This window comes from Saccoglossus kowalevskii, chromosome 2 (genome assembly GCF_978046115.1).
Source record: "Saccoglossus kowalevskii chromosome 2, keSacKowa6.1, whole genome shotgun sequence".
Taxonomy (NCBI): domain Eukaryota; kingdom Metazoa; phylum Hemichordata; class Enteropneusta; family Harrimaniidae; genus Saccoglossus; species Saccoglossus kowalevskii.
The window spans coordinates 23,726,336-23,742,779 of record NC_140642.1 but is presented as its reverse complement, the minus strand read 5'-3'; the positions used below and the strand labels follow the sequence as shown (position 1 = coordinate 23,742,779).

At 37.8% G+C, this 16,444-nt stretch overlaps 1 protein-coding gene and 1 long non-coding RNA gene across 3 annotated transcripts in view; both read left to right on the top strand.

Moving 5' to 3' along the window:
• Window positions 1-16,444, top strand: part of LOC100376237 (protein arginine methyltransferase NDUFAF7, mitochondrial-like) — a 36,300-nt gene that overhangs the window by 3,523 nt on the left and 16,333 nt on the right. The window lies entirely within an intron of this gene.
• LOC146748611 (uncharacterized) lies at window positions 1,210-12,647 on the top strand. Its single transcript, XR_014927042.1, has 2 exons — window positions 1,210-1,701; window positions 10,217-12,647. It is a non-coding gene; the product is annotated as an uncharacterized LOC146748611 (long non-coding RNA).

The following is a 16,444-nucleotide window of genomic DNA, read 5'->3' as shown; positions in this document are numbered from 1 at the left end:
GGTGGTGACATACATACGGGTAATTTATGGCTGCAGGCATGGTTAGTCGTCGTTACTACAAACCTTGTTACTAGTACACGATAACAAAGTGTGTTTTCTACTATACCCGTGCCACCCATATTTGCTCGAGTGTACCGTGCATGCTTTGTGATGAAGATTGTGAGGATTCCTCAAGTTTTACACTGTTACTCTGTAGCTGAAAATGCTCTACGTCTTCCATTAAATTGTGTTGCAAATATGGCATTTTGGATCTTACGGTTTCGGTGTCTCCTTACTTCTACCTGAAGTATGTGAACACTTATCTTCAGTTTTGTCATGGATGTCTTATGAGCAGGTGTGTTATTTTTCTAGACAAATGCTTACTTTTTAACTCCCTAAGCATTAGTTTATTTTACGTGTTCATGTGTCCACGTTGGCTCGAATTAACATAAGAGTTGTAATTTAAGTAAATGATGTCACAGCAATCAACAAGTGTGCAGACAGTCATTGTGTGGACTGCATCGTGCTTGACACGTTAGGCGGAAGCCACAAGTTCTTCCAAAGTAGTTTACATGGTTATATACAATTTCAATTTATTATCCCAACTTGGTCCCAGACAAGTTACAAGTGTGGTCGAGTACAGTACAGCGAGAAACTCGAATCTTGAAGTTGCTGACGAGGAGTTTTTAATTTGTATGGATATTTAGACAAGTTAGATATGAGAGAGTTTAATGAAAACTCTATTTGTAGACGAGAACTGCCACGATAGTTCACTGTACATAGTCAGGATTATCAGAAGTGAAGGTTTTGAGAAAACTGTTGTTGTTCACATTCGTAAAGAGGTGCTATACATGTAAGCCGTGAAGGAAGGTCATTGGTGTACATGGTCCACACACACATACGAATGTTAGAGGAAGTATACTGTTTGCAGACTAGTTTTTCAAACACTTTCGATAACGTTGGAAGTAGACATCCTGTCAGGTAGCAGTGTCATATCAGTATTGGGTTATGGTAATATTTCCCCTTCTTTTGACACGTGTTAATGATTGATTTTCTTCTTTCTAGTCAATTAACGTAATATTATTTAGGCTACATGCGTTAGGAAACATGACACAGTTTTGTATATTTTTATAATTAGTGTATTTCCATTGGATTTCATCATAACAAAAATTGGGTATCAACATTTCGGTTTCAAGTTCAAAGAAACATGTTGCTTTTTTCAATCCAATCTAATGTTGTGTAAATCCAGTGCCATTTATCACACAATCTCATCAAAGTTTGAATTTGTTTTTATGAAAAGGAGCATATTCATTATTCAATGTCGACCTTGGTAGATGCTAGACGGTACTGTCATGAATTTGTTTTTGCGTATCTGTTAACCGACTTAATTAGCTGATTATTAGCGAATTGCTGTGTTATGTCTGTCATCGTTCAGGTCTATTTGAAGTTTTGGACGGAACTTGGCTCAGTGATTTGGAACTAATTACCAGATATCCGTCGCTATTCTGACTAAGATTCTGACAGTTGGTATTCCATAGTTATTAATGTAGTGAATGATTAATCAAAAGATATGACGTATTCAGTACTTAGTGTGATTGGCTTTATGATTGAAGGTTACGCCCTAGAGTCTTTTACTGTTTTGTAATTGGTTAGAGTTTTGAAAATGAATAAAGAGAGTTTGAGTTGGTCTTGGCGAATACTCCACGACAGACGCAGTCGAGAGTCCAGTCCAGGGGCGAGCCTTGAGGCAGTCCAGTCTTGGGTGAGTCTTGGGTCAGCCTTGCGAGAGTCTTGGGGATTTTTCCCCAGGGCGCTGTGTCTTATAGAGTGCTCGATTGACCGACTAAGACGATAGCTGAACGTTTTTCGTTGTGTGTGTCTTATTTGACTGTAAAGTATAAGTGACTTCCCCGATCCCGTACCTCAAGGGGACGCGATAGAGAGACGAGACGAGATTCCCCCCTGACAAGTGTGGAGAACCCCGTGGAGAAGATTTACCCCCTGATACGTGGTGGAGAACCCGAGAGAAGAATTTACCCCTGATAGTACTAAGGTGTCATACTTATATGGTGAAAGGTCAGGTTTCCCCGCGATTTATTCAAAGTTGATTTCCCCAGTCGCATTTCACCATGCCCATAAATGGGACTATTTAGCAATACATGGTCCTAAAATTGACTTAATTAATATACAGACTTGCTGTACCCGGAATAAATTCCCCGAAATTCTAACTTTAGAGTTAGCGAATCATTGACGTATGCTCTTTTCAGTTGCTTGACCATCTCTATTGTGCGGCGGATTGTGATGACGTATTTCCTGTATGATAATCTGAAGCTGGCCTGGATACAAGTACTTCTATGACGTCAGTAACAACAATACGCCATATTGTGATTTATATATAGAGAGAATAGCTAAGTCAACCAATGGGTTCTATTGTAAGATGTATTTTTGAACGTAGTGGTCGTGAGAGTGTCACAAAACTCGGTTCCATTGGTACAAAGAAGGTTTACTGAACCACTGAACCTAAACACGTGTTGTGCGCTCACCAAGTTGGTATGGCGTCTTTAGTTATGCACGACGTCATTCATTTCGTTTCGACCTTGGAACCACGACACAGTGGTCAGGCCATGGACGTCGATTATCAGACTTGTTAAATAACTGGTACATAGTAATAATTTTCTATGAAGCAATAAACAATTAATTAATTAATTAAGGTCAACTTGTTTATGTGCGTAACGGAATTTTGTTTTTATTGTTTGAAGTGCCGCATAATTACCACCTGTACGATTAGCAGAACAGTTCATAATAGTAAAAGCTCTGAAGTCAGGAACAGGGTCTTACTTGACATTTTAATGGCCGCTGTTTTTTTAGTAATCTTATATTATTTAGTATTTTAGTGATTTTGTATTATTTAGTAATTTAGTGATTGTATTTTGTTATTTATTGTTTTTCTTGTATCTTGTGACCATTTCCTTTCCCTCCGGGGATTGTGTAAGAAGAGTCAATAAGTAAATACATATAATCACGGTTGATGCTAAGTGCAACATATTATCAAGACCGGGACAGTTTTATACATTGATGGTTGAGTGACTGGTTGGCGTTGCACTATTTTACCACGTATTAAACTGGAGTTTTAAATGTTATATTGTTTGGTTTCCCAGTGCACTGCTACATATGTCACGTATTTACTCATCACTTTGGTAGCACGTGTGTCATATTTAGTTGTGGATATGTATACCCTGGTTGGTACCTATTACGATGTCCTATATACCTACTCAAGGCCGCAATACGCAACAAATCAATCAGTTAAATAATATACTAATTTCTTTTTCTGAGTCAATATTCAAATAAGAATACGATTATGCAATACAGATTATTATTATTATTATTACTAATGTACACTCTTTTCAATGATGACCGTATATGTCCAAAAACTGTACATGGGAAGTTCTCCGAAATTACAACTTAACCACCACTATTTTAAACTTTCTGTATTTTTATGCTATTGACGTCAGTCCCTTGCCGTCTATTTTAAGATTCTCTTTGATAGGCACCAGCACCTTCATTGTCCTGTCCACGTATATTGTGCGTTGTTTGTTGTGGCGACGTGTGTATAGAAATAAAGGAGACGGCACTCCGTAGTACTACATTCTTATGCAAATCAGGTGAAAGTGGCTTCTATTGGGGTACACCTTTGACGTATTCTCCCATTGATGCGTATAACTTCACTCTTATTCGCTATTGTGTGGCTACTATTTATATCTTTGCGCGGTGACAAGGCACCGTCTGTACCCAGACTTCTCAAAAGCTTAATACATTGACATGCACTACTTATTTTCTGTCATAAATAGGTAAGTGTACGTCACTAACTATGTTTGGAATTATCATAACAAGTCCAAGTAATTGACCGCATGTGATTCGACTTGCATATCCGTGAACGGAGGAGAAACTGTGATTTTATTGTATACGTTACAACGATGCATACGCTATATACACGCCTGCGGAGAAAACTGTAGTTAATCACCCACTCCCAATTCCTTCTACGTGATCGGTGAGCCCCGATGAGATCCTGAGATAGTGGGTCAAAGAACAACTGACCTGATGCACATTTGGTGCAACCGCTGCTATCTCAATTATAAATCTAATGTTTCAATCATCCCAACCAGTATTTCAGATGTTTATAATAATTCCATCTTATTTGTAGGCAAATTGAAATACTAGTATGCTACTACGAAGGGGAACTCCGTTTGAACACGGAACTATATATGGTGTTGTCATGTCATGATTTTTTCAATAAATTGGCAATTATGTTGATTTTTTTTGTCAGGGCAATAAATGGCCTACAACAAGATGGAGTCTAGCTCTTCGGGCGACTGAACCTTGATAACATTTATACTGTACCAATGACGTATTACTTTAACTGACCTTTGAACTAAGCAACCACCCAGGGTATGCTGATTTCACGTGATGTTCAGTTCACCAATTTACCAACCTGCAATACTATAAGTCTTATAGTTTCAATCTACCTCAATGACGTCAGCAGCAAGTTGTGATAATATATCCTGGTATGACATAATTAGACACAAAGTTCAAAGTAAGATACAGAAAAAAAAAACAAGAATACGTATGATGTCATAAGTTCACCCAAAATGCTTCTGTTACTCCTTTAGGTGTGTTACTAGGTCATGATGGCCTTACACGCATGGACACTGCACGTTGGTTCTATGACCGCCTTAGCATAGAATATACGGTGAAATCATCTCCGTACTAGATACAACTTTTCCGATCGTTCGCCATGACCTCCAATTTAAGAGATTTTAACAAGAGTTTACGAGGATGAACATTGTTTCAGCGATTTTCAACAAATTTATCTTCATTTCATTGCAATGGTTCCTGGATGACCATGAAAAAAACGAACATTCAACAGACATAATTGGTTATGGTAGGTAATTGATGTAAACTATGTGTAAGTATAAGCTTACTGGTGAATATGTGGTGTCGCATGAATAATGCCACCATAACAATAAATCGGTTTGAAAATATAATAATTAACAAATTCAGCACAATTGACTCCCAAGAAAAGTGTTAACATCTCACAACGACAATTCAGAGTAATTTACTATGGTTATAGTTCTAATACGAAGTACTTACATCCAGTGAAATCATGAAAAGTTAATAATATTAATAATAATAATAATAATAATAACTTTATTGCATCTTTAGAAATACATTTTTTTTCAATACGTAACAACAAAGAATGCGATGAAATATTAAAAATAAAAATAAAAAAAGTTTCAAGGTCAATATGAATGATTGATAGCGGCTAGGCTGGCGTGTATTTAGTGCCAATCCAATTAAACATGTCACGTCGGTTACTAACCCAATAGGCGTCCTACTATCTTGTACCCTTGACCTGGTTGGTATTTAGGGAGGTATTTTTAAGGTGATAACGAATCGCAAGTTGATCTCTCAGCTCACGCTGCAATCAATATACTAGTACACACGCTCGCAATTGAAAATCAGGACATGGTATATTTTAGCCGATTTAAAACAAAGCTCAGTTGTAAAGAGTAGGACACCTATATTTAACCTTTGAGTAATAAACACTGCACCAGTACTGACAATAATGGAAATACCAAGATGAGTTAGTTTAATGTCACTCTACACTCTCACTAACAATTCAAGTATGGCGTCCCTTAATAAGTTTTGCTTTGAATACGAAGTAATTTACTTATGTGGGTGCCTGCTTGAACCCACGGCGTTCTATTTAATTGTGGTGTGGGGCATTGAATGTATTACAGTGTACTCCCATTGACTGTAATGATGCTGCGATATTGGATTTATATATAGCTAATTATATAAGTAAATTGGTATTACATTCACAGTAGCGTTATTCGCATATCACTGGCATAACTTACATTCCATTACCCTTTTATAGTTTTCTCCCTGGAAATAGTTACGTCGGCGTAAGTTGTGCCCGGTAAATAAAAAGATAATCATTTCTTACAAGAGGCGCAATGTGTCGGTTGTGTCTTTCAACCGAGCAATTACTAGTTGTTGACAATTCTGGGTCGTGTAAAATGTTATTATAATAATAATATACTATTACATACATATAAACATGTTGGAACCAAGCAGCATGTTTAGAGTTTGACAACGTGTACAGGGCAATTTAACAAAACGTCAACAATCCAAGGACAGTTAAAATAAATAGGTGTCATAGCCGCAAAGATATGGTAGAATCAATCTTGTTAATCTGGCCACGCCAGGTCCGTTGAAAGTCCAATATAGTGTAGTGGAGACATATAAATATATTCATATATATGGAGTATAAACTGTGCTGTTTGTAAGTTTCTTTGCATATAACGCTGAGTCAAAATGATCGATGTGGTACGAAATGAGAAATTAAGAGTTACACATTAGGTCATATGTCTATATATATGCCATATCATGCAAATAGCCGGGAAAAAAGTGTTGCTCGAACTAAAATTAACCTTCCACTTCAATGTATAGCATGTTGTACATGATCTTAATATGTTAAACTCGTATGCTGTCATTTTATACCACAGATATTATTTTGACTCGCTATTACATGGATTCAAACATCAGCTGAAATCGTAGTAAGAACGCATCTCATTCTTTCAACACACGCCATGTGGTATCATGTCTGATGAGTCGATATAGGGAAACATTTTATAAATTACTTAATCACCTATGAACAAACTAAAAAAAAACACAATTTCACATTGTACAACATTGTGGCACTGTCGACTACAAACAATTGTACACACGTGATTTTTTTTTTCGTGATTATTGGTATGTTATGGGAATCATGTGACATATCTCCACGGATAGTTAAAGCTTTAGCGTTACCTAGAAACTCCTGACCTCGTCACACCAGACTACTTATCGGACATCGTACCCAAAACATGCACCGACAGGACAGCTATCATGAAATTAATAATTAACCGTTTGTTGATTATCATGTGACGGTTCCGCACAGTGTGACGTATGAACGATACAGTGACGCAGTGTATTAGCGTTCAAGTTGAACTCAGGAATATCAATGGTGATGGTAAATGGATATTTACGCATATAATACGCTCGTAACAGTAGTATTTGGATTTCGACTAAACAATTAAAATATAACTGATTTAAAAAAAATAATGTTTACAATATGATTCCTGTACGTGTTTTAGTTTACTAATGCAACACGGTGACCTTATTTTCAGGAAGCTGATTTTGCTGTTTTCAAAATATTCCTCTGAATTGTAAAAGAGTCTTTATGTGATGTGTGGCTAAATTTGGTAATTTGGTAATTGCAGACAAATATGTTTTTAGATCACATGTTAACATGAAATTTTCTTCATCCTTCTATTCTGTTCCATTTATTAATAATGGCATATCGTTGTCTAAAATTTGTTTGCGATTTTTTTTAATTTTGTTTTTCGTATTTCTAACTATATTTCAATTGTTTGTGATTCGCATTTTTTTCCATTCCACAAACTTGAATAATCTATATATTTAGCTCTTCCAACATGTGTTTTAACCCGGAAAGCCAGTTGTGGACATCTAATAGGTAAATATATCATGTTGTCAAAAATATAATTTATCAGACTGAGTTCGTGCGTCTAACTTGACTACAAGATAACAGTAGATTTGCACTATATACAATGTAATGCAAAAAAAATGATACCCCTTTCCATTTGAAATGTTTTTGTCAATTTATTTCTCGTTTTTACACACCCAAATACATTTTGGTAAATAATGCTATTAATAATTCTGTAAACCTTTCCTGAGATATTTTCTTAATTTTCACAAATCAAATAGACATACGAAATGTATTTTCTGTTGTTTAGGTATTTTGTATAATATAGGAAGTTGTTTTGAAGCCGTACAAAAATATAGATTCCTATTTCTCATTTTGGCATGAAACCAACTTTATTTTTGAAATTATTGTTATTTTTCTGAACTGGGTAGCGGCCATGGCGTATTCTTTCAATTCACTTTCCCAGAATATCTTATCTTGTATCCTACGTCATTTTTTTTATCCCAGGTGATGACGATCTCTATATGTGATTGCAATCAATATGGAGTATGAGTTAATAACAATAACTTTATTACGAACTATTGCCTCTGACCTTCGGTACAAATCTGTGACGAAATTCAAAATACACCACGTCGTGGAAGAAAACGTACATTTCAAAGACCAGTTCACTGTGGAAATCACCTTTGAACTTCAACCGCACATCAGAGTATACGCGTTGTTTCTTTTAAAATAATTTGATTTAATTATGCTTCCTTGGAGGATAAGAATAAATAGTATAAATAAATTCATTCAGATTGTATATTTCAGAACCAACATTATATTGTTAAAATTATTCCTATGTGAGATTTCACTGTTATTTTAAATGTGGTTATATAATTATACATGATATACATTTAATCAACTGAGCACACCTCGCTCCCAGTGGTAGGCACAAAACCCCGTCCTGTTGTAAGCGATTGTATGAAGAAATTACCTTATCCCTCTTCTAAGAAATTGGTATAATCATCCCTGTTCACCACTCATCTGAAAAGAAAAACATCGTGAACATGTACGGCCGTATGCAAAAGTAAGTATCTGACCATGAATGACCATTAAAGGGAATACAATTTAAGACTGGTGTCATACCACATTTCAATTAGTCACATTTGTTTTTTGTTTTCACTAACCAGATAAATTTCACGTGGGAGAGTGTTTCTTAGAAATCATTCCCAACATCGACTTATACGACGAAAGCAGCACTGTTTCTATAAAAATGTGGCGGTTCGATATTTACATATTTCGGATACGTGTCCGCGGTGTATGACATCAATTACACTAATTACTGGTAAATAGAGCATGACATCACTGTGACAGGTTGAAAGCAATTTGATCTGATTATAAACGCGGGAATTGTCATAAAACAACAGTTTCAACAGTTCTATGTTAACGCCACTACGGTGATAATGGGATATCCTTACGCTCGAAGTCTATGACGTAGTCGCTATACGTATTTACCGCTATCCGATCTAGTATGTTGTTTTTGCACCGGAAGTACATATTATCATGTACGGAATTTTATACTTTTTATAAACAGAGAAAGAATTGACAAGAAACATGATATATCATTTTTTGTTATACTGTAGATTTTGTCCCGTGATACATACCGTAATACGGCCGTGGCTGTAGGCAAAAAAGTTTGTCCAAATTAGTTCAATACGTGTGCCTACCGCAGATGGCGCTATACGATTTATGCTAAGAATGATGAGAATGGTGTGTTATGACATCATCATACACCTTATCGTCAACATTAATAATGAACTTCGAGTCTCGAACTTGATAGTACCAAAACACGTCAACTACATCATACACGATCATATTACTTTTTGATATGGGCAAGTTGTCCCACATTCATGTAATATTTATACTCGACCGCTGGAAATCCGGGTATCGTACACAAACTAAACAACTAAATGCTACTATCGCTGAAAACATGTTCATTTCGAACCGCAACATCGTTAAACAATGTATACAAATATGTGTGTTCATATTTTAAAACACAGTGTGAAATAAAATGTCCACTCATGTTTCACCCAAAGGTTTCACCGCCTTTTCCTTAATGCATGGATGTCTCCGTCTAAGACTTCCACGGCGAAGTTAAAAAGTGTGACGTCAGTCCGTGGTCAATAAACTCGTACTTAATTTAATTATTTAATTGTTAATTAACGACTAAAGTTTTGTTGATGAGGTGACCGTTTGGGGATACTTCCTTTAATTTGAGGACCTTAATTGAATAATGAGGTTTTCGTAACGATTGGGCACCGCGTACTATGGGGAATGGCGTAATACATTTATGTATGTGTCATGAATTTGTTTTCGCGTATCTGTTGACCGACTTAATTAACTGATTATTAGCGAATTGCTGTGTTATGTCTGTCATCGTGTAGGCCTATTTGAAGTTTTGGACGGAACTTGGCTCAGTGGTTTGGAACTAATTACAAGATACCGTCGCTATTCTGACATCCATAGTTATTAATGTAGTGAACGATTAATCAAAAGATATGACGTATTCAGTACTTAGTGTGATTGGCTTTATGATTGAAGGTTACGCCCTAGAGTCTTTTTACTGCATTGTAATTGGTCAGAGTTTTGAAAATGAATAAAGAGAGTTTGAGTTGGTCTTGGCGAATACTCCACGATAGACGCAGTAGAGAGAGAAGGCAGTCCTGGAGAGTCGAGTCCAGTCCGAGAGAGTCCAGGGGCGACGGAGCCTTGAGGCAGTCCAGTCTTGGGCGAGTCTTGGTTCAGCCTTGCGAGAGTCTTGGGGATCTTTTCCCCAGGGCGCTGTGTCTGATAGAGTGTTCGATCACAGTCCCTCTATCAGATAGAGGGACTGTGGTTCGATTGACCGACTAAGACGAGAGCTGAAACGTATTTCGTTGTGTGTGCCTTATTTGACTGTAAAGTTAAAGTGACTTTCCCGATCCCGTACCTCAAGGGGACGAGATAGAGAGACGAGACGAGATTCCCCCCGACAGAGTGGAGAACCCCGGGGAGAAGATTTCCCCCCTGATACGTTTTGGATGAACCCGGGCAGGTGTTTAACACACATTGACATCCTGTGAAGAAAAGTGAATGGCGAAGGTGTGTCTTTCTTGCGAACCGAACTAACTGGCTCGATGGCAGAGACGAAACCGCGCTCGACGACTAACACCGTTAACAGTATGGCACCGATGAACGATGCTGAAGAGATGAAGACCTCTGAACCCCTTATGAAGGATGAGTACCGGATAGGACTGTATAATTAAGAATTGAGCGACATTAAAGACAAGAAGAAGATGAAAGAACGACCTGGACTAACGCGACAAGAGAAGAGACGCTTATAGACTTTGACTTTAGCTATCTGTGTATTGCTTAGAGAACCGCTCGCTGGACACTGTAACTGACACTGTGTAACTCAAGGACGTTGAACTCTTTTCCACAATCCCAACACTATTGCTCAGTAATGTAATGTATTGCTTGCTTTTCTATCTGTTTTCTTACCGTTTTTTTTGTGATGTTGAATTGTATGTATGTAAGCGCCCAGATCTTTGTTTTAAACTGATATTTAGTGACGTGCGAGGTCCTTTATAACGATTTAAGCGCGTTTCAGTGGACAAGTATTTGCAACACAGTGTTTTGAGTTGTGTGATGTTTTATGGAGTTTTAATGAGTTAATGAGTACGGATTATGATGGGGAGAGTGATGCCCCCACGTGTTTTTTTTAAGAGTTTTGAGATTTGTCGAGTACAGAGATATCGACGTTTTAAGAGTTGTTTTTGTTTACGTGTTGTTTCCGGAATACTTCTGACGCTTTTTGAGTTGAGAGCGCCTTTGTAACGTTTTTTAATGTCTTTTGGGGATGAGAGTTTGGTGCGCCTATATATGTATTGTTTGATAACGCAAGCTTTTGTTCATGATTGACAGGTTTATATGTAACTCAGTAGTTTCTATTGTTTTGCTTTTCCCCGTTTTTTTATTGCCAGAGGAGTAATGTGTTATGAAAGCGGATTTGTCTTTGCATTCTGTTTCCACGCCGTATGACTTTTGTTTAGATTAACGACTTTTGAGTTCAGTTGAAGTTTATAAGCGTATATGACAGGAGTTTGATTAATAGCTTTTCATTCATTCTTTATCAGTTACCGCTTTGCAATGCTTTAACCAGAGACGCATCCCTGGTAATCACGTGATCATGCTGTCGACTGCAGCGATTGGCTGATCGCTTGGTTACACCGCCACGCCTTAGTTTTTTTTGACCTTTTGATATAGAGTTTGTAACCTTAGTAATGGAGACAGTGCAGCGAAGGGTTACCCTCAGCGGACCGTTTTGAGAAAGGCGAGTCGATTGGTAGCCTTTCCCTTGTTTTTTTTTATTCATAACCGTTGATATTTGTGACTTTATAACCATTGTATTTAGACTTTATAATCATTGTACTTAATTAGTGTGTTTTACTCTTTTGATTTACACCTTTTATTATTAGTATTGTATTTAACCTGTATGACGATGAGTAGAGGACGGTATCTTTGATTTATGAACGTGTTATGCCAAGAGGCATATCTCAGTTTGGGTGAAGGGATGTGTCATGAATTTGTTTTCGCGTATCTGTTGACCGACTTAATTAACTGATTATTAGCGAATTGCTGTGTTATGTCTGTCATCGTGTAGGCCTATTTGAAGTTTTGGACGGAACTTGGCTCAGTGGTTTGGAACTAATTACAAGATACCGTCGCTATTCTGACATCCATAGTTATTAATGTACCGAACGATTAATCAAAAATATGACGTATTCAGTACTTAGTGTGATTGGCTTTATGATTGAAGGTTACGCCCTAGAGTCTTTTTACTGCATTGTAATTGGTCAGAGTTTTGAAAATGAATAAAGAGAGTTTGAGTTGGTCTTGGCGAATACTCCACGACAGACGCAGTAGAGAGGGAGTGCAGTCCTGGGCAGTCGAAAGTCCGAGAGAGTCCGGGGGCGAGCCTTGAGGCAGTCCAGTCTTGGGCGAGTCTTGGGTCAGCCTTGTGATAGCCTTGGGGATTTTTTCCCCAGGGCGCTGTGTCTTATAGAGTGCTCGATTGATCGACTAAGACGAGAGCTGAAACGTATTTCGTTGTGTGTGCCTTATTAGTCCCCGTTCGGACGCAGTCCGAAAACGGGGACTTATGTTTTGCCCTGTGTGCGTCCGTCCGTCCGTGCGTCCGTGCGTCCGTGCGTCCGTGCGTCCGTGATCACCTGTATCTCGAACATGCATGGACCGATTAAGTTCAAACTTCACTCATACATCACACATTATATGGGACATATGTACATGCATTTTTTTCATGATCCGATTAACGATAGCCGAATAGCGGCCATTTTAAGGCCGAAAATGCATCAAAATCGCACATTTTCACCATTCCGGACCCGGATCTCAGTTATGCATGGACGGATTTTGTTCAAATTTGGTACATACATTAAACATAATAGGACCTTGATGCACGTCATTTTTTTTTTTGGATCGGGTTCGAAATGGCCGACTGGCGGCCATTTTGTTTTAAAGAATTCAGTTCTGGATCCGTATCTGAGACATGCTTGGATTGATCGAGTTCAAACTTCACACACACAAGGTACATCATGTCACAAATATGTATGTGCATTTGTTTCATGATCTCATTAACGATAGCCAAATAGCGGCCGCTTTAAGGCCGAAAATGCATTGAAATCGCACATTTTCACCATTCCGGACCCGGATCTCAGTTATGCATGGACAGATTTCATTCAAATTTGGTACATACATTAAACATAATAGGACCTTGATGCACGTCATTTTTTTTTTCGGATCAAGTTCGAAATAGCCGACTGGCGGCCATTTTGTTTTAAAGAATTCAGTTCTGGATCCGTATCCGAGACATGTCTGGATTGATCAAGTTCAAACTTCACACACACAAGGTACATCATGTCACAAATATGTATGTGCATTTGTTTCATGATCTCATTAACGATAGCCGAATAGCGGCCATTTTAAGGCCGAAAATGCATCAAAATCGCACATTTTCACCATTCCGGACCCGGATCTCAGTTATGCATGAACGGATTTTGTTCAAATTTGGTACATACATTAAACATAATAGGACCTTGATGCACGTCATTTTTTTTTTTGGATCGGGCTCGAAATGGCCGACTGGCGGCCATTTTGTTTTAAAGAATTCAGTTCTGGATCCGTATCTGAGACATGCTTGGATTGATCGAGTTCAAACTTCACACACACAAGGTACATCATGTCACAAATATGTATGTGCATTTGTTTCATGATCTCATTAACGATAGCCAAATGGCGGCCGCTTTAAGGGCGAAAATGCATTGAAATCGCACATTTTCACCATTCCGGACCCGGATCTCAGTTATGCATGGACAGATTTCATTCAAATTTGGTACATACATTAAACATAATAGGACCTTGATGCACGTCATTTTTTTTTCGGATCAAGTTCGAAATAGCCGACTGGCGGCCATTTTGTTTTAAAGAATTCAGTTCTGGATCCGTATCCGAGACATGTCTGGATTGATCAAGTTCAAACTTCACACACACAAGGTACATCATGTCACAAATATGTATGTGCATTTGTTTCATGATCTCATTAACGATAGCCGAATAGCGGCCATTTTAAGGCCAAAAATGCATCAAAATCGCACATTTTCACCATTCCGGACCCGGATCTCAGTTATGCATGGACGGATTTTGTTCAAATTTGGTACATACATTAAACATAATAGGACCTTGAGGCACGTCATTTTTTTTTTTGGATCAAGTTCGAAATGGCCGACTGGCGGCCATTTTGTTTTAAAAAATTCAGTTCTGGATCCGTATCCGAGACATGTCTGGATTGATCAAGTTCAAACTTCACACACACAAGGTACATCATGTCACAAATATGTATGTGCATTTGTTTCATGATCTCATTAACGATAGCCAAATGGGGGCCGCTTTAAGGCCGAAAATGCATTGAAATCGCACATTTTCACCATTCCGGACCCGGATCTCAGTTATGCATGGACAGATTTCATTCAAATTTGGTACATACATTAAACATAATAGGACCTTGATGCACGTCATTTTTTTTTCGGATCAAGTTCGAAATAGCCGACTGGCGGCCATTTTGTTTTAAAGAATTCAGTTCTGGATCCGTATCCGAGACATGTCTGGATTGATCAAGTTCAAACTTCACACACACAAGGTACATCATGTCACAAATATGTACATGCATTTGTTTCATGATCTCATTAACGATAGCCGAATAGCGGCCATTTTAAGGCCGAAAATGCATCAAAATCGCACATTTTCACCATTCCGGACCCGGATCTCAGTTATGCATGGACGGATTTTGTTCAAATTTGGTACATACATTAAACATAATAGGACCTTGAGGCACGTCATTTTTTTTTTGGATCAAGTTCGAAATGGCCGACTGGCGGCCATTTTGTTTTAAAAAATTCAGTTCTGGATCCGTATCCGAGACATGTCTGGATTGATCAAGTTCAAACTTCACACACACAAGGTACATCATGTCACAAATATGTATGTGCATTTGTTTCATGATCTCATTAACGATAGCCAAATGGGGGCCGCTTTAAGGCCGAAAATGCATTGAAATCGCACATTTTCACCATTCCGGACCCGTATCTCAGTTATGCATGGATGGATTTTGTTCAAATTTGGTACATACATTAAACATAATAGGACCTTGATGCACGTCTTTTTTTTTTCGGATCAAGTTCGAAATGGCCGACTGGCGGCCATTTTGTTAAAGAATTCAGGTCTGGATCCGTATCCAAGACATATCTGGATTGATCAAGTTCAAACTTCACACACACATGGTACATCATGTCACAAATAGATATGTGCATTTGTTTCATGATCTGCTTAACAATAGCGGAATGATGGCTATTTTAAGGCCGAAAATGCATCAAAATCACATATTTTCACAATTCCAGAACCGGATCTCAGTCATGCATGGATGGATTTTGTTCAGATTTAGCACAATGTGTTGTACATATGCAGGTGCATTTCGGTCATGATCTGCTTTGAATGTATATGTCACTCAAATATGAACGGAACGGGGACGTGTCATTGACAATGACTTGTTTGACTGTAAAGTTAAAGTGACTTTCCCGATCCCGTACCTCAAGGGGACGAGATAGAGAGACGAGACGAGTTTTCCCCCTGGCAAGTGTGGAGAACCCTGTGGAGAAGAATTTACCCCTGATATATGTATAACCATGGAGCTCCCTTTCTAGCTCCATGGTATAACACAGATAACTCACCGATAAGCCAAACTTAGTAGTTATTTTTAAACATCAGAAACTCTGAGTCAAAGTAGACAAATTAATAAATACCTATGTTTATTTCGTGGCAACGTGAGTTTCATACTAAATTTTCAACTCTTCTTGCACTACTGGCAGACGAACGTAAGCAGGACAGTGATGTTTCATCGCCTGATTCATGTCTGAATCTTACCATCTTATATTTTGATTTTAAGTTGAACATTTGGGAATAAATGGAAAGTTTACTATTAAATGTGTATCTATTCGAACACCAATTAGAATTATCATTGTTTATCAACATGGCGGCCAATAAATAATTTTTACGTCCATAATTTTATTCTATGAAATAGATTTCATCACACACTCAGATAAAAATTTGTTTTCCATAATTTTTCACCTAATATGCTGTTTTTAGGCAAAATGTGTACCGTTATAACAATATCATGAGTAAGCTGAGATACACTCGTTCAGCTTTCAAAAAATGTGACGACATGACATTAAATACTATGATCTTGATTCCAAGATTTCTTTTAATAATAATGTTGTTCGATACTCCATACTGTAGACCAAATCGGATTATGATTTGTCATAAACTAAAACT